This window comes from Chiloscyllium punctatum, chromosome 31 (assembly GCF_047496795.1).
Source record: "Chiloscyllium punctatum isolate Juve2018m chromosome 31, sChiPun1.3, whole genome shotgun sequence".
Lineage (NCBI taxonomy): Eukaryota > Metazoa > Chordata > Chondrichthyes > Orectolobiformes > Hemiscylliidae > Chiloscyllium > Chiloscyllium punctatum.
The window spans coordinates 41,437,365-41,456,475 of record NC_092769.1 but is presented as its reverse complement, the minus strand read 5'-3'; positions in this window follow the sequence as shown (position 1 = coordinate 41,456,475).

Sequence of the window (19,111 nt, the reverse complement as noted above, 5' to 3'; positions counted from 1 at the left end):
AACTCTAATATGGGAACAACCTGGCCAGGCCCGGGACAGGAAGCAAAGGAGAGGTGACATCTCCAGAGTAGTTACCTTGCAGGGAGACTGGAACAGTCAGGGAATCTGGGGAGTTATAGCTATGACCCAAACAGCAGTGTAGGTAACTCAAACAGGAATGTGGGTTATTATCTGTAGATCCTGTAAAGATCGAGGGCCCTCTCACTCCCCACACAAACCGGATTCCATTAAAGCTGGGGCTGAGGAGGCAATAATTGTGACAGTAACAGATTGGGAGAAGCAGGGAATAGTCAGACCAACAGTATCCCAGACTAACTCACAGAAGCCAAACGGCTCATCCCACCTCACTATTGATTATACCTCCCTCAGTAAATCTGCCACTAAAGAGTATCCTACAGTGGTGAACCACACCACTTTATTTAGTGGATTAAAATTGCAACAGGATACAGTCTCAGCCCTTGATATCGTGAACGGGTTCCTGTGGACCTAGAACGGTCAGAATTAGCTCGTATTTACTGTCTGAGGAAAGCAGTAGACCTGGATCCAGTTACCTCAGGGACCTCAAAATATTCCAGTATATCCCACCGATACATGGCTGATGGAGTTCGTCGATTTAATCTTACCAACACCTCATTACCTCAGTTGGAGAGAAAGAACATATCCGGATATTACACAGAGTATTGGGTCAGGTCAGGCAGGCCAGGCTTAAAATTAACCCATAGAGCGTGGGAAGGTAGGGAGAGATGTACCTGGGACATCACATCAGGAAGATCAAATCAGGAAGGGAGGGGGACAATCCCAGTGGAACAAAAGACCATGATTTCAAAACTATCTACCTGCACACCATGAAGGGGATAAGGCAAACTTTAGGATTGTTTAATTATTGGAGGACTTTTTTGGAGAATTACCCAGAAATGGCAGAACCATCACGAGCCCTGACAGAAGCACGGACATTAGCCAGGTGTCAGGGAGTCAGCATATACACAGATAGACAGCATGCCTTTGGTATAGTTCATGACCAAGTGATAGCCTGGGCTCGGTGAGGGTACATCACCCTGTCTGTGGGCACGTAGAGCATGAAGGATAGGTCAGAGACTTAGTGGAAGCAGCTAACTTTCCCAGCGAAGCAGCAATAATGAAGATTATAGCTCAAGGAAAGTAGAAACCTCACACCAACGGAGCAGTGAGTATGTGGGTAAGGCAGATGAATAGACAATAGACAATAGGTGTAGGTGTAGGCCCTTCTGCCCTTCGAGACAGCACCACCATTCATTATGATGATGACTGATCATCCTCAATCAGTATCCTGCTCCTGCCTTATGCCCATAACCCCTGATTCCACTATTCTTAATAACTCTATCCAATTCTTTCTTGAAAGCATCCAGAGACTTGGCCTCCACAGCCTTCTGGGGCAGAGCATTCCATACACCCACCATTCTCTGGGTGAAGAAGTTTATCCTCAACTCTGTTCTAAGTGGCCTACACCTTATTTTAATCTGTGTCCTCTGGTTCAGGACTCACCCATCAGCGGAAACATGCTTCCTGCCTCCAGAGTGTCCAATCCTTTAATAATCTTAGATGTGAAATACTGACTGAAACAATGCAGACATTTGAGGAGATGGCAATGGCCGTAGCTACAGAAGTGAGAGAGGAAGGTTTAATGATATTCCCAGAAACAGTCCTACAACAGGAGAAACAGGAATGGGAAAAAGGTGCGGCAGTAATAGGACACAACAGAGTCTGGATGATCCAGCAGTGCCACTACACTGTATAAGACAAACATTATTAAAACATATCATGGGCTGGCCCATATTGGGGAGGATAAAATGCAATATCAGATGATCCACGACAATCCTTGCCTGGAACAGGGAGAAATACAGCAAGGTTTTGTTGAAGGTGTGTAGTCTGTTCACAGTGTGAGCCAGGGAAAACAATAAAATGGAGGCAGCAGCAGGGACCCAGGGGCCCACGGGAACAATTACAAATGGATTTTACACACACACCCATCCCAATCCCAGGGAAGGAAATCCTGCTGGGTTTTAATAAATAGGTTTACTCAGTGGGTGGAAGCATTCCCCTGCAGATCCTGACCACGGGACAAATGTTACAGGGAACATAGCTAAAGAGCTATGTGCCCTGTTTGGTACTGAACAGAAATCCCATCCCCCATACCACCCCCAGAGCTCTGGGACAGTAGAAGGAATGACGCAGACACTGAAAGCTAGTCTGGCTAAGGCTCTCTCAGAGACAGGACAGCGATGGGTTAGAGTACTCCCCACCAGCCTAATGAAACTAAGGACAACCCCAGCAAAGCGGACGGGACTGTCCCCCTTTGAATTAGTGACTGGATGGACTATGCAGATGCCACAGGGTATGGTAGTGGGAGGGCCGGAGATGTGTGGTAGTGGGAGGGCTGGAGATGTGCAATGACAAGGATAGGGTTAAACCATTTGTGAAAGAACTGGCAAAGCAGCTGCATGAGCTGAGAGAATCAGAGACTGGGAAAGGAAACATGGAAATATCCGAGCTGACATTCCAAACCCTGGAGTTCAGGTCAGGAGGAAAATATTACTGGAACATATGAAGTAAACACATCAAAATGCTGGACTTACCTGGGGGAGACAGAGAGGGACCCCTCCCATCATGTATTAGTAAGGAGCTCTGAATAAACGTTGGTCATGCTGCTCAACACAGAAATCAAGGCTCCTCTTTGATATTTCTCCCAGCAACAGTTGTGCAGAGGCATGTTGCTGGCTGGAGCTCTATGGCTAGTGCTGTTCCACAAGGATCAGAACTAGGACATCTGTTGTTTGTAATGTATATAATAGAAAAGTTTGAAAATGTAAACGATTTAATTAGCAAGTTTGTAGATGGCACAAACTTGAAGTTGTGAATCGTGAAGAATGATGGCAAAGGGTACAGCAAGAAAGAGATGAGTCAGAAAGTTTTGTGGAGAAATTGCAGATATATTTTAATTCAGACAAGTGTGAGGTGATGCGTTTTGGAAGACACAAAGCAAGAGGAATGTATACAATAAACGGAAAGGTCCTGAGCAGCCCTGATATACAGAGGGATCTTCAGTTGCAAGCTGAAAGATCCCTGAAGGTGGTGAAGGTGGTGAATGGCAGGCTTGCCTTCTTCTGTCAGGGGAGTGAATATAAAACTATAATCAGGCCACCTTTGGGGTATTGTGTGCCGTTTTGATCACCACATTATAGGAAGAAGGTGAAGGCTTTTGGGAAGGTGGAAACAGGTTTACCAGGATGTTGCCTAGATTGGGAGAGGTTTGAAAATCTTGGATTGTTCTCTTTGGAAAGTCAATGTCTGTGGGGTGACCCAACTGGCACAGACAGAGTTTGTAAATCATGGTTTACTACAGAAATTGTATCTCTTGTTAAAAAGAAGAAAGAGGCTTATGTGTTGATAAGGCAAAATGGTACAGGTGAAGCAATAGAGAGTTACAGATCAGCTAGGAAGGATTAAAAGAGAGAGTTAAGAAAAGCAAAGGGAGGACACGAGTCATCTTTAGCAAACAGAATAAAGGATAACCCTGAAATGGCAAAACACCAGTGCAGCCACACTAGGGATCGACTCTGGAAATGTGGGGAATGCCAGAAGGGAATTTGTTACCCATCCCACCTGGAAACTGGCCAAACCAGTCAGACTGGGGAGTTGTTCACCTGCTGTGGGTGGGTGGGGGAAGGGGAGATGGGATTTACTCAGGAATCCATCCTGCTGAGACACCAGTCAATTTACTGAGAGCCACAGTTGAAGGATTTTTTTTCTCTTTTTCACGCCATGTAATGAACAATGGCTTTGGCAGCTCATAAAGTTGTGCACTGGGTACAGATTTTTATTTTCCTTTATTCATTCACAGGATGAGGGTGTCGCTGGCTCGGCAGCATTTACTGCCCATCCCTAATTGCCCAGAGCGCAGGTAAGAGTCAACCACATTGCTGTAGGTCTGAGGACACAACGTAGGCCAGACCAGGTAAGGATGGCAGCTTCCTTCCTGAAAGGGCATTAGTGATCCAGATGGGTTTATCTGACAATCGATTAATGGTCATCATTGGACTCTGAATTCACAAGTTTTTTTTTATTGAATTCAAATCCCCCCCACCTGCTGCAGTAGGCTTTGAACCCAGGTCTCCAGAACACTATCTGGGGTTTTAGATCAACTGTCTCACGACAATACTACTCGGCCAATACTTCCCCACATCGCTGTCCATCTGCACAGAGTGAACAGTGATTGTCTGGTTCATCAGAACTGGGTAATCACACATACGTTTGCTCAATGATTGCAGGAGTTGGATGTTGATTGGCTGTTGACATCCATCTCCGAACCATGTATTCTGGGGTTTGTTTCTGATGATGATTAGAAGCATCATCAGTCTTGTTATCTTTTGGGGATAGCTTTCTGTTAAATGCATAGCAATCAATTCTATCTCACAACTCTCAGGCAGATTAGTTTTTGTAGAAGAACTCTCCTTCTCCCCAACCTCCTCCATCCTCACCTCCAACAGTACAATAATCTCAGAGTCTCTTTATGATTATGAATGAGACAATCTGATCAGCCGCTTCTTTCCCTACTCCTATGTCAACTTGGATCTTAAACTCCCCTTACTGCAGGTGTGATCCTGCATCATTGAACAGTGTTGCTCGTATTTCATGTCTTGGCCTATCAGTGTTCATGATACTGCATGTAGTATATGGGGCCAACAGTGTAAGAGTTTAGCTCTTTCTTTCCAACAACAGCAGTAAAATTGTACTCCAACAAAACTTACAGAATCACGGCCAAGCATATCCCCCAACTTACCTCTTACCATCAAACCAGAGTATCAATCCTCAGTCAACTGAGAGAATTCAGGAGGGCATGTCAGTAACAGCAGCATGAATACCTAAAAATGAGGTGTTAACCTGATGAAGTTCCCAAAGAAGACTACTTGTGTGCATAACAGCATAAGCAGCAAGTGATAGACAGAGTGAAGCAATCCAGGAAACAACAGAACAGATCTTAAATCTGCAGTCCAACCAAATCCAGTTGTGAATGAAGTCAGAGCACAGCTGGAGTTCTGAGGACAGGTCTCTTCAAGATATTAACCAACAAGAATCTCAGACTGGATTAATTATCATAAAACTCAAGTCCGTTTGATATTCATATATTTACAATCAGTGTTCAATTCACCAAATGTAGCTGAATGTAAATATAATCTTCAAGTGACTGTACAGTGGAGACATCTGAATACTTGATCAGCAAATTAAAGCCTGTTGTGTTTAGATAGTAATAATTTTAAAGAGATTTTAAAAAGTTAGGTGACTTGAGAATAATGGAAGAAGTTGATTGGTGGGTAGCTGATAATGTTGTTTTAATCTGAAGTTAATTGAGGATTAGTTAACAAATAAACACATGGTAGGGAATCCCAGCCCCGTGGAGTGCACATCCAGTTCCATGTGGGAAAACCAGGACACTTCTTGTGTGAGTGACAACCACAGGAACACGGAGGTGACACTGGAAATGTCAGGAACACTCGTTTGACCACGGTTAAAGTACTGCACACACTTCTGATCCCCTTATTCCAGGGTTAATGTGATCACACCAGAGAGGGTACAGAGGAGATTGATCAGAATGTTTCTCCAATTGGAAAATTTCTGCTCTGAGGAAAGGTTGGATAGGCTGGGGATGATTTCCAAGGAGGATGAGCTGAGATTTAATTGAAGTGATAAAATGCTGAGGAATTCAGATCGAGTGGATAGGAAGGAGCTATTCATTAACTGAGGGGTCAGAAACTGGAGGATTTAGATTGAAACTAATTCCCAGAAAGAAGGGGAGGGGAGAATTCATTTCACTCGGAGATGGTGGGGAGCAGGAACTCATTGATGGACTGGCAGAGGCAGTAACCAGCATCACATTAGAATAAAAGGACATGGATGTAACTGAGATGCTGGAACATGCAGGGCTGCGGACTAAAGTCTGCAGAATGGGATCATTGTGATTGATTTAACATTTCTCAAGAATATTAAAGTCAAGTCCAATTTGAGAATTTATGAACATCATCTGACCTGAATTCCAAATGTCAGAATAAATTTATCAGAAATTTACAGCACAGATCAAGGCCACTTGGCCTGTCCTGCATGTGTTGGCTGTAATAGAATGACCCAGGCTTTACAGCGTTCTGTACTCACCAATGAGAGCAACAATTTCAGACTGCGTACTCTGCCCTCTATGTTGTTATAATCTGTTTTTTCAATGTATTTCTTTGACAGCTGCTCACCTTGTTTCCTGGTTTCTTTCCCAGCCCTAACTCCATTCCCCATGGCCTTGAGGGACTACCATTTCTGCAATTTAATCTCTCCTGCCTTCGCCGGTGTGACAGACTGTCTTTTTGTCCTTGTCTCACCCCCACCTTGCACACAACTTGTTACATTTCTGATGGTTCCCAGACCTCTGTGACTTCACTGCGCGCCCTGGGTCAGGGGCACGAATTTTGAATTCTCTTCCTCATGAGATAATTGGAAATCTTTCTGGCTGCAGTTTCCCCCAGATTTTATTTTGAAAATAAGAGGATTTGCGTCAGACTCAAGTATTTGTGAGCCTTCATCCACAATCCTGAGCACTTAGACATAATATGTGACCCTCCCACAGATGTGCGAGTTTGATGGATTGGCCGTGCTAACATGGCCTGTAGTGTGGAGGGAAGGTGGGTTGGGTTAGCCATGCTAAATGTGGGGTTATGGAGGTAGGGTGGGACAGCAGGTCATTGCAGACTCGATGGACCGAATAGTCTCTTTGTGTGCCTAAGGGATTCTGTAATTCTAACTAGTTGTGATTGTTGTCACATTTTCCTAAGTCCAGGTTCATTCAACTCAGGTACACATGCTGCCTTTTGTGTTTCTGTGTGCGCCCGTAGTGTTAGGTAAGGGGTAAATGTAGGGGTATGGGTGGGTTGCGCTTCGGCGGGTCGGTGTGGACTTGTCCACAGTCTCCATGATTGTGCAGATTCAGTGGATCAGCCATGGGAAATGCAGTGTTAAAAGGATGGAGTGCTCCAGGTGGGATGCTCTTTGGATGGTTGGTGGGGTTTGATGGGCCAATGCTCTCCTGCCACACTGTTGGGATTCTATTCTATGATTGTGGATAAAGGCTATTCTATGATTGAGGATAAAGCAGGGTGTCCTTGGAGAGGTGGTAATAACTGGAAAGCTGAATCCAAAAATCACCACCTTCACCAAAGGAGATTTTGGGAAAATGACAGATAGTCAGGTGGATTAGCATTCCAATCTTAGATAGTGAGGAAGCGTGTAGGAGATAATGATTTTGCAATTTTAAACTGAGGGGAGACAGTGATTTATGGTTTTAGATTGCGTCGTACATTCGCAGTGTCCAGAGTACGCTGTTGTGAATGTCCATCCTGTACTTTATTACAAAGCCAAGGTCACTGACAATGAAAACGAAAACACCCAGGAAACATCGCCTCACCTCTTAATCTGATAAAAGAATTCTGATAAGTCTGGTTGACCATAGAACAAAGATGGAAAGTTGGAAGATTAAATCCAATCCCAAGATCCAGTGCTTAAACAAAAGGAGACTACAATAGGATGAGGCAGGAGTTGGCTAATGTAGACTGGAAACAAAGACTTTATGGTGGGAAAGTTGACGGACAGTGCGGGAATATCAAAGACATTTTTTGAAGTGCTCAGCAAAAGTATATATCAGGGAAAAGGAAGGACTGTAGGAAAAGGAATAATCTGCCGTGGATGGCTCAGGAAATAAGGGAGTCTATCAAACTGAAATAGAATGCATACAGATTGGCAAAGACCAAGGAGATTAGAAAAACTTTAAAGATCAACAGAAAGCTAGATGGGATTGGGGGAGAAAAGTGCTTAAGAGCTATCCCCAGGGCTGGAATAAGAGTTTATACTGCGAGAGGGAAACATATTGTTTGGGGAATATATGGCCTCTGTAATTGTTGAAGCACTTAACTGTTACCATAGAGATAATCCTGATCAAGTTAAAAATCACAGCAGACTCCAAAAGCTTGTACTTCCAAATAATCCTGTTGGACTATAACCTGGTGATGGGTGGTTTTTAACTTTGTCCACCCCACCCCAACCCCAGCTCCTGCACATCAGAATCCTGATAGATACCCCACTGAAACTGAAGTGCCTGTCAGATACTTGAGGGAGCCACGGGGGTGTGGGGGAGGTGTGTGTGATTTAACCACAATGTGCTGAACTGAACTAGACTTTCTAACTGCCGTTGCCAATGAGATAATACTGAGAGACAGTCTGTATTCAAAGTCCCAAACCACAAAGGTATATGAGTGGGAGCGGGGGGGGGGGGGGGGGGGGGAAGAGTTACCTGATGCTGCCTGAAGGCGTTTTGTATGTACACTATCCATGTAACTGCCATGTCTCGTCAATAAAGACTCAAAGAAGACCTCTCAGAGTTCTGTGCCTAGTTATTCCTATCCAGCAGGGTTCAGGAATATGAGCACACAACAGTCAGTCTTCACAGTGGAGGATACGAAGAACATGCCAGTAATTGATAAGGAGACTGAGGAAGGTGAGGACCGAGATAATAACCATTATCGTGAAAGAGTTACAGCTGGGAAAGTTAATGGAGCTAAAGGTCGACAAGTCTCATTGCCCTGATGGAATACATCCCCGGATACCAACAGAGTTAGTGGGAGAAATAGCAAATGCACTTGGAGTCATAGAGTCTGACAGCAGAGACAGGTCCTTTGGCCCAAACTGGCCCACGCCGACCAGAATGTCCATCCACGCTAACCCCATTTCCCTGCACTTGGCCCATTTGCTTCTGACCCTTTCCTATCCATGTATTTGTCCAAATGTCTTTTACCTATTGAGTGTTCCTGCCTCAACCACATCCACTGGCAGCTCCTTCCATATACATACCACCCTCTGTAAAACAGTTGCCCCTCAGCTTCCCTTTTATTCTTTCTCCTCTAACCTTAAACTGATCCAATCAATCCGTCCAATCCTTGAGTTCCTGGGAAAAAGACTGAGTGCATTCACCTTATCCATGTCCCTCAAGGTCTTATACACTTCTAGAAAAGAACCCCCTTAGTTTCCTCTGCTCTAAACATAAAATCCTCACTTGTCCAACCTCTCCCTATAACTCAGACCCCTGAGCTCTGGCATCATCCTTGTAAATTGTTCTGCACTTTTTACAGTTTAATAACTGAAACCTCCATTACATTCCTCATATTCCCAGTGTTTCCCCGCGGGGCTGGAACCGACGGGACAATGCCAATGGATTACAATCCATGATCGAGAATGAACTCCTTTACAACAATCCCGTTTTCATAGTGTTCCCCATGGTGCAGGTATCCTTGTGTCTTTCTGGTTGTATGGTTAATTAAAGACTTGTCCTTCTACAAAGCAAAGTTGTGGCTTAATTGTTCCTGGGAAATGTGCCATGATTGTCCAGACTTTCAAAAACAAATGAACTCTCTCTCCACACTCACCACGCTGACATGGACTTGGCTGTGTCTCAGTACTTTCCCAGTCACACTGAGATTTGAAATATTCCCCCACGGACAGAATGCACACCTTTCCTTCCAGATGAAAAGGCCAATGATAGTCAGATCGGCACGGATCAAGTAACTATCAGATCTGAACATGAAATTCCATTTGAATTTCTCATCCGCAAATCCACCCTTTCGGTACCATACAACAGAGCACACAAGTTACCACTGTTAATACAGGATGGAAATTCATAAGACAATTGCAGTATTAAACTGTAGTTTCCTTGTTTCACCAAAGCATTAAACCTAAGTCACACAATTTCTCTCTTCTGTGAACTGAAATCCAAACCAATCCCCCCACTCCTTTCCTCCACACCCAGTTCTCACACACACTCTCTTCGAATTCAGTTTCCGAGCTCCTGATGAGAACCATCCTGCATACACTGCTTCCTGCACACTCTGGTCACGACCCATCTGACTAAAATGAGCCAAATTAGAATTCTAATTGCAGGCCCATCCTTGTCCCTTTCCATAACAACCCTGAATCTTCACACAACAGTTCTTAAAACTTTGTGCAAAACACTGCACCACTGATAGTCTGATCACATGTCAGGGTAGCAAGAGAAGGGCCATTCCTCTGGGTCTTGCTCCCAGAGGGATGAAGCTGCTAATGCTAGATTAATCCCTCACACCCACAGCCTCCTTCCCAGGCACTGACCTATGCTGCACATAGTCCCACAATTGGCCAGCACTGCGCCCGTGCACTTGTCTCCCCTCCGACAGCACGTGCTCCCGATCATACAGGAGTCCGGGTGATTGACAGCAATTGCTGCCCAATATATGAGAATCCCTACTGTATGGAAACAGGCCCTTCGGCCAAACAAGTCCTTATTGACCCTCCAAACAGTAACTTACACAGCCCCATTCCCCCTAACTAATACTATGGGCAATTTAGAATGGCAAATTCACCTGCCCTGCACATCTTTGGATTGTGGGTGGAAACCGGAGCACCCGGAGGAAACCCGCTCAGACACTGGGAGAATGAGCAAACTCCACACAGACAGTTGTCCGTTGCCGGTATTGAACCCAGGTACCTGGTGCTGTGAGGCAGCAATGCTAACCACTGAGCCGTCTCTCTAGGGTGGAGGGGGCGGGGCTGGAGGACTGGGATAACGAGATTGTAAACCATGAGTGAATGTGGAGGACACTGAGGGATGGACAGGTCAGTGAGGGACAGGATCAGTGCAGCAGCAGGAGGGGATCCTGGACAAACTGAGCAATGGGAGAGTCTGACAGGAGAGAAACTACAGGAAGGGTCTGTTTGGAGGCTCAGGTAGGGACAGCTGGGAGACAGTATGGCCTGGTGGCTTGGGCAGGTTTACTAATCAGCCTCTTCAAAGATGCTGTCACTCAACTCTGAGCCTGATCCTCCTCGTCCAGAGGTAAGGACACTTACACTATTTCCTGGTGGGCAAGGGATACAGGGACTGCCTTTCAAAAGGAACTCACCTGTGTTGGTGACATTAACAAGACTCAATACAGAGTCACTGACAAAATGCTGGCGTATTTGAACTTCATCCTGAATATTAACACCGAGAACTGGGCAACGCAGACCCCAATGTACAGAGTTAAATCCTGGATACTAATAACAGCTTTGTGCATGGGACATCATATCTCATGAATTTGACTCAGTTTTTTTGAAGAAGTAACAAAGAGGATTGCTGAGCTCAGAGCATGGACATGATCTACATGGACTTCAGTAACGTGTTTGACAAGGTTCCTCATGGGAGACTGGTCAGCAAGGTTAGATCGCATGGAGTACAAAACTGGCCCGAAGGTAGAAGGCAGAGGGTGCTTTTCAGGCTGGAGGCCTGTGACCAGTGGAGTCTCACAAGGATCGGTGCTGGATCCACTACTTTTCGTCATTTATATCCATGATTTAGATGTGAACATAAGAGGTATTCTAAATAAGTTTGCAGATGACCCCAAAATGGGAGGGGTAGTAGACAGTGAAAAAGATTACCTCAGAGTACAAGAGGATCTGGATCAGATGGGTGAATGGGCTGAGGAGTTCAGTTTAGAAAAATGCGAGCTGCTGCATTTTGGAAAAGCAAACTTTAACAGGACTTATACAATCAATAGTAAGTTCCTGGGGAGTGCTGCTAAACAGAGACCTTGGAATGCAGGTTCATAATTCCTTGACAGTAGAGTAGCAAGTAGATAGGATAGTGAAGGCCACAGTTGGTCTGCTTGTCTTTGCTGGTCAGAGCATTGAGTAGAGGGGTTGGGAGGTCATATTGTGGCTGTACAGGACATTGCAAAAGTTGCTGAATCAATATTCCATAGAATTCTGTTCTCCTTCCGATCAGATGGATGTTCCTAAACTTTAAAAGAGATCAGAAAAGAATTATAGCATGTTGCCAGGGTTGGATAGGCTGTTTTCCCTGGAGCGTCAGAGGCTGAGTGGTGACCTGAAAGTGATTTTTAAAATCAGGCTGGGCATGGATAGGGTAAATAGACAAGATATTTGCCCTGCAGTGGGGGAGTACAGAACTAGGGGACTGGGAGGGAGGGTAGACAGATCGAGAGGGGTGGGACCGAAATGGATGGGGAAAGAGAGGGGGGGTTAGAGCGGGGTGGCACAGAGACGGGTCGGGACAGAAAGTGGGATTGGGGGGGGGGGGGGAGTTTGCGACTGACAGAAAGGGTGAGGGGAACAGACCGGGGGGGGGGGGGGAGAGAGAAGTAGGGGGAACAGGCCAATTGGGAGAGGGTGTGAAGAGATGGGCCGGAAAGGCCGACAGAGGGAGGGGGAACAACAGGCCAACAGAGGGGGGGGGGTACAGACAGAGTGGGGGGAGACGGGGGGAGAGCAGACAGAGCAGGGGGGAGACGGGGGGAGAGCAGACAGAGCGGGGGGAGACGGGGGGAGAGCAGACAGAGCGGGGGGAGACGGGGGGAGAGCAGACAGAGCGGGGGGAGACGGGGGGAGAGCAGACAGAGCGGGGGGAGACGGGGGGAGAGCAGACAGAGCGGGGGGAGACGGGGGGAACAGAGAGGGAAGATGGAGAGTTATTTTATAGATCTGAAACTCAATTCTGTTCCAGTTTTCTCCTCCTCACCCTAATTCCTTCTCAAAGGCTCAGAACAACTGCATAGTTCTTGGAAAGTAGAATTTCAGGGAGATCAGGTGCTAAACGTGGCATTTGGGACACTACCATTGAATGGAATATGCTGATCAATACATGGACTCTGGTTCGATTCCACTGTCTGTGTGGTGTTTACACATTCTCCCTGTGTGTCTGCGTGGGCTTTCTCTGGATGCTCTTAATTTCCTCCCACAAATCCAAAGACATACAGGTTAGCTGGATGAGCTTTGGGTAATGGTAGGTTACAGAGTTAGGGTGGAATGCTGTTCCGATGGTTGGTATGGTCTCATGGGCCGAAAGGCCTGCTTCCACACTGTAGGGATTCTGTCACTGAGTATAGGGATTAGGAGGGCACGTTGTGGCTGAGTAGGGCATTGGTGAGGTCAGCTTTAGAATACTGTATTCAATTGTGGTCTCCCTGATTTCAGAAAGATGTTACCAGAATAGGACTCAAACTCTTTATGACAAGCTCCTGCGAAGTGTTGACAGACAAACAGACCGTGCAGTGTGGGTTGATAGTTCTTTGAAAGTGTGGTTGAAGGTAGACAGGTCGGTGAAGGTGGTGTGCGGTATGCTAGCTGCTATTGGGCAGTGCATTGAGTATAGGAGTTGGGAGATCATGTTTCGGTTGTACGGTTTATTGGCTTGGAAATTTTGGAATCCCCAGACTGCCTTCAATTCCAATCTCCCTGTTACAGGAAAGATGTTGGGTAACTTGCAAGAGTTCAGAAATGTTTTGCTAGGGTGTTGCCAGTATTGGAACATTTGAAACATAGGGAGAGGCTGAATAGGCTGAGGCTATTTCCCTGCAGCACTGGACATTTTAGGTGGTTTTATCGGACTTTATAAAATTATGAGGAGCAATGATAGGGTGACTAGTCATGGTTTCTTTTTTTCTCAGGGTAGGGGAGTCCAAACAAATGTGAATCTTTTTTCCAAAGTGGAAATGACAAATTCTAGAAGAGAGATCGGAAGTTTAAAGGATATGAAAACCGAACCAACTGAAGATGGTGTAAACCAGGAAGAGAAAGAAGTTTCTGGAAAAGCTCAGCAGGTCGAGCAGCATCTGTGAAAAGAAATTAGAGTTAACGTATCTGAGGAAGGGTGACCAGACCTGAAACTTTAACTGATTTTTTTTCACAGATGCTGCATGACCTGCTGAGCATTTCCAACAACATCTGTGCAAGTTTAAAGGGAGTTGTTTGGAGTATATACCTGAGAGGAACTTTATAAAGTGCGAGTGAGACCACATCTGGAGTAATGACAGAAGTTTTGGTCCCTTTATTTAAGGAAATACATCATTCCATCAGAGGCATTTCACAGAAGATTGACTGGGTTGAACCCTGGTTTGCAGGGATTATCTTTTAAGAAAAGGCTGAAGAAGTTGGGACTCTATTCACTGGATTTGGGAAGAATGAGAGGGGATCTTATTGTAACGTGTAGGATTCTTAAGGAGTTTGACAGGGTAAACAATGGGAGGATGTTTCCCAACATGAGGGAGTCTGGAACCAGATTCTGGGTCAGTCACGGAATCACGGGTTCTGTTTTGGATTCGTCAAGTTTAAGGCAACAACCGACACTCGTCAGGGGTTTCAGTAGCAATGGAGTTGGGGTGAGGTGGAGACAAGCAACGTTTTAAGAGATTGTAATTCCTGGTGTTTGTGATTGTGTAGATGTCTGATCAGAAGGTCACCTTGGGGTCAGATATGAGAGCAATATTGTCAAGAGTGTGGTTCTGCCTCAGGTAGTTCCCAGGGAGAGGGAGGGGCTCATCAGTCAGGGAAAGGAATTCGTAACAACAACTGAAGGCAATGGGTTTAACCATTGCAACGTTCCGTTGCAGGAAATTGCAGCCAATCCCGTAGTGGGAGTGTGATGAGCAGTTTGATAACTGAGTAATGAAGAGGGATGATGGGGAGGGAGAGCTGGGCATTGTCTGTGTACATGTGAAACCTAACACGGTGCTTTTGGACGATGTCACCTCCTGGCAGTATGTAGGTGAGAAACAGGAGAGACCAAGGAGGGATCCTTACGGGACACCAAATACAAGGAATTCAGAAAGGAAAGGGAGAGTCAGGATGGAGTAGGTTTTTCAAACAATGGTGGGTTCAAATATTAGTTTGTAGCAGAATGGGAGAGAAGGACATAACCAGAATAGACAGACAGGTAGAACAAGGAACAATATCTGTGAATTGGGGAGGGGGAGTGATGAGGAGGAGGAGCAGCCCAACTCCAAAAGCACTATTTCTACATCAGTGACATCACCCAACTCCACCCTAGTCTCAGCTCATTTACTGAAACACTCGTCCATCCCTGTGTTATCTCCAGACTTCATTATCCAAACACACTCCTGGCCAGCCTCCCACATTCAACTTCCATGCAATCTCAAGAGTATCTAAACCCCTACTGCCCAAGTGCTCACTTGTACCAAAACTTGTTGATCCATCAAAAGGCTCCTATTAACAAGCAACAATTTAAAATTCTCACCCTTGATGTAATTCCTGGCTGTGAACAGCACTGTCTCCCTGCACCACACAACCTGTGAAACCCCAAGAACTCATTTTCTTTCAGACTCCCAACGATGCGTTTTTTCATTGCTTCACTGGTCTGGCTGTTTCTCATGTTGCCAAGGCAACATGGTCTGGAATTCCCACCCTAACCCCCTCAGACCTGCTTTCCTCCTTTAAGGTATTCCTGAAAACCTGCTTATTTGGCAATTCTTTTGATCACCTGAACTAATATCCCCATCTTTGGCCTAATGTCAGAAGTTCTCAATCGTATTTCTGTGGAATTATAAACATGATTAAAAACAAACTGTTGTTGATTTGCACATACATTGTCAACTCTTCACTGTCGCTGAGTGAATAATCTATAACAGCTCTTACCCAAACACATTGTGGGAACACGTTCACCACACGAACTGCAGCTTTACAAGGAAGTCAAACATCACCTTCTCTATAGGCAATGGGGCTTTGGCACCGATCACTGGTATCTGTGGAGGGAGAAACATAGTTGATATTTCAGGGAGTGCAAAATGCATTATAGGGAGGGAAAATGGTGCAGAATTTGGGATTTTCAAATTTGTGTTTTACAATGTGCACTAAGTTCTGTAAAACCTCTCATCCCATACCATGAAAATTTCCTTCTCTTCCTGGTCAATGTGTCTTTCCTTTCCCCTGTCCTTCACCTTCACACATTTCCAATGCCTTGGTCACAACAAAACTGTGCTGCCAGTGAAGTTTATGACATGGTTGAGTATTGCCCCGCCCCTCATTCACTCCGATTGGTTGAAGGACCAACTAGCACCTCTTGCCCTGTTCCCCAACTCTTATTGGTCCTGCGCTGACATCAATAATCCGAGGTCCATTGTGGGCTGGAGCATGCTCAGTGCTTCCTGCTTTTGCCGTTCGTCAGGTCTCAGAGAGAGAGAGAGAGAGAGGGCTCATCCCTATTTCTCCTGATGTCAGACAATAACAACAACTACCTGCATTGTCTGGAGCCTTTCACATTGACAAATCTCCTAACTTGCTTCACGAATGATGGAAACATTGATTAAAGAGAACGATTTTTAGATACATCTTTAAGGCGGACAGAGGGGTTTAGGGAAGATATTCCAAAGGTTTGTGTCCTCGGCAGCTCCAATCGTGGAGTGATATAGGTGGGCAATAGCTTACAATGGAGACAGTTAGTGGCTAACCATAAGTTAACAACCTCATGTCGTAGCCCCCTACCCCACACACCAGGCCTCATTCTCATAGCCTGCCATTACACACTACCTATGGTTAGCCACTAACAGTCTCCATTAACAGCTAAAGACCCTCCCCCAGCCAGATCGTTATCTACTCCTTTATCCAACCACTCTTCTCACTCTATCCCCACCTATCCTTTACTCCTTTTATCTTCCCCCCACACTAACTTCTACACATAAACTGACTTTTTTTACTCAGTAATATCTGTTCTGTGGAAGGGACACTGAGTCTGAAACTTGAACTCGGATTTCTCTTCACAGATACTGCCAGACCTGCTAAGCTTTTGGAGAACCTCCTGGTTGTTGTTTCTGATTTACATCTTCCGCAGTTCTTTTGGCTTTAATTTACCGGGAGTTTGTAACTCAGGTCCCACAGCCTCTGTCCCAGTCTCTGCTGTCTCTCCCACCCCCACCCCCACCCCCACCCAGTGACACTGCACCTGCACAGCTCATGGACAGGTGTTGTCTTGCTGGCCACACCCCTCATTCAATCCCATTGGCTGCAGGACCACACAGATTCTCCTCCCATTGGTCTGGAGCTGCCGTCAATCAGCCGGGCCCCATTGTGATGTGAGTGGAGGGCTAATCCCGCTCTCTGCCCTGGGATGAGCTTCATCGTTCACAGTGAATGGGACAGTATCAAAGAGCGCAGGGCCTGGGGGCTATTCAGCCCATTGGGGCTGTACTCTCTCCCTCTGGAGATGCTGCAAATCTGTCCCAAGTCCCCTTCCATGTGCCCATAGCCCCCCAAATCTTTCCTTAAAAAGTAAAATTCCAAGTCTGTTTCAGAATACCTGCTGAATCTGTGTCATTCAGACTGTTGCAGATGCTCAGAACTTACTGAATAAAATAGTGTTCACATTTTCACCTTGTATTATTTGCCAATTACTTGAAAGTAGTTACTAAAAATTGTGACAGTGTGAACAATTCCTCTCTCTCTCTGCAAATTTAAGACCTTGGAACCAAATCTGCACCAGATCGAAATCACTGCTTCACCTTCTCAGCTCCAAGGATAATTATCTGTGCTTCAGCTAGCTCTCCACAAAAGAGAGGAATGCATCTTAATTTATTAAGATCAAAGAAACAGACCTACGGTCCAATTCGTCCGTGCCAACAAGGAATCCTAAACTAATGGATTGCCATTTACCAGCTATTGGCCTGTATCCATCAAAACCCTTCCTATTCATGTACCCAATCAGATGCCTTTTAAATGCTGCAATTGTACTAGCCTCCACCCCTTCATCTGGCAGTTCATTCCATACTGGCAATGCCCTCAACATGAATAAGATGCCCCTTAGATACCTTTTAAATCTTTTCCCTCTAATCTTAAGCCTCTACCCTCTCGTTCTGGACCCACTGAACTTGGGAAAAAGTCCCTGACTGCTCACCTTATCCATGCCCTTCATGATTTTATAAGATCACCTCTCACCCTCCAACTCTCCAGGGAAAATAGTCCCAGCCTATTCAGCCTTGCCCAATAAGCTCAAACCGTCCAACCCTGGCAAAATCCTTGCAAATGTTTCCTGAACCCTTTCAAGTTTCTCAACGTTATTCCAAGAACAGGGAGATTGGAACTGAAAACAGAATTCCAGAAGAGCTGTAATCAGTGCCCTGACCAGCCACAATATGACATCACAACAGCTGCATTCAATGCATTGACCAATAACGGGGAGCATACCAAGTGCTGCATTCACTCCCCTGCCTCCCTGTGACTCTACTTTCAAGGAACCAGGAACCTGCATTCCAAGGTCTCTTTTTTTCAGCAATGTTCCCCAGGACTTTACCATTAAGTGTATAAGTCCTGCCCTGATTTGCCTTTCCAAAATACAACAGCTCACATTTATCTAAATTGAACTCCGTCTGCCATTCCTTGCTCCAATGGCTCATCTGATCAAGATCCTGTTGTATTCTGAACTAACCTTCTTCACTGTCCAGTACACCTCCAATTTTGGTGTCTTTTGTAAACCCACTGACCATACCTCATATATTCACATCCAAGTCATTTATTTAAGGCCCCAATATCCATCCTTGCAGCAATTGGTGCTCACAGGCCTCCAGTCTGCAAAGCAACCCTCCATCATCCTCTGTCTCCTACCTTCAAGGCAGTTTTGTAATGGCTTGTTCTCCCTTCATTCCATGTTATCTAACCCTGCGAACCAGTCTGCTTTGTGGAACCTTGTGGAATGTCCATATAAACAACATTCACCGCCTGGCTTAATCAATTTTCTTTGTCACTTCAAAACACTCACTCAAGTTATTGAGACACAATTGTGCATGTACAAAGCCACATTGACTCTCCCTGATCATTCCTTATCTTTCCAAACAGATGGATATCCTGTCCCTCAGAATCCCTTCCAACAACTTGCCTGCTACTGACTTCAGACTCACTGTTTTCTTGTTCTATGGCCTCTCCTTACCGCCTTTTAAAAATAATGGCACCTCACCTGTCGCTATCAACGATACAAATACCTCAGGAGAGGCCCAACAATCACTTCCCTAGATTTCCAGAAAGTTCCAGGATACACCTGATCAGGTTCCAGGGCTTTATCCACCTTGATGCGATTTAAGATATCCAGTACCACCTCCTCTGTAACATGGACACTTTTCAAGTTTTCACTGTTTATTTCTCCAAACTCTCGAGCTTCCATATACTTCTCCAGTAAAAATGACGTGAAATATTTGCATATCTTTTGCACCCCCTGTGGTTCCATAGACAGCCTTGTTGA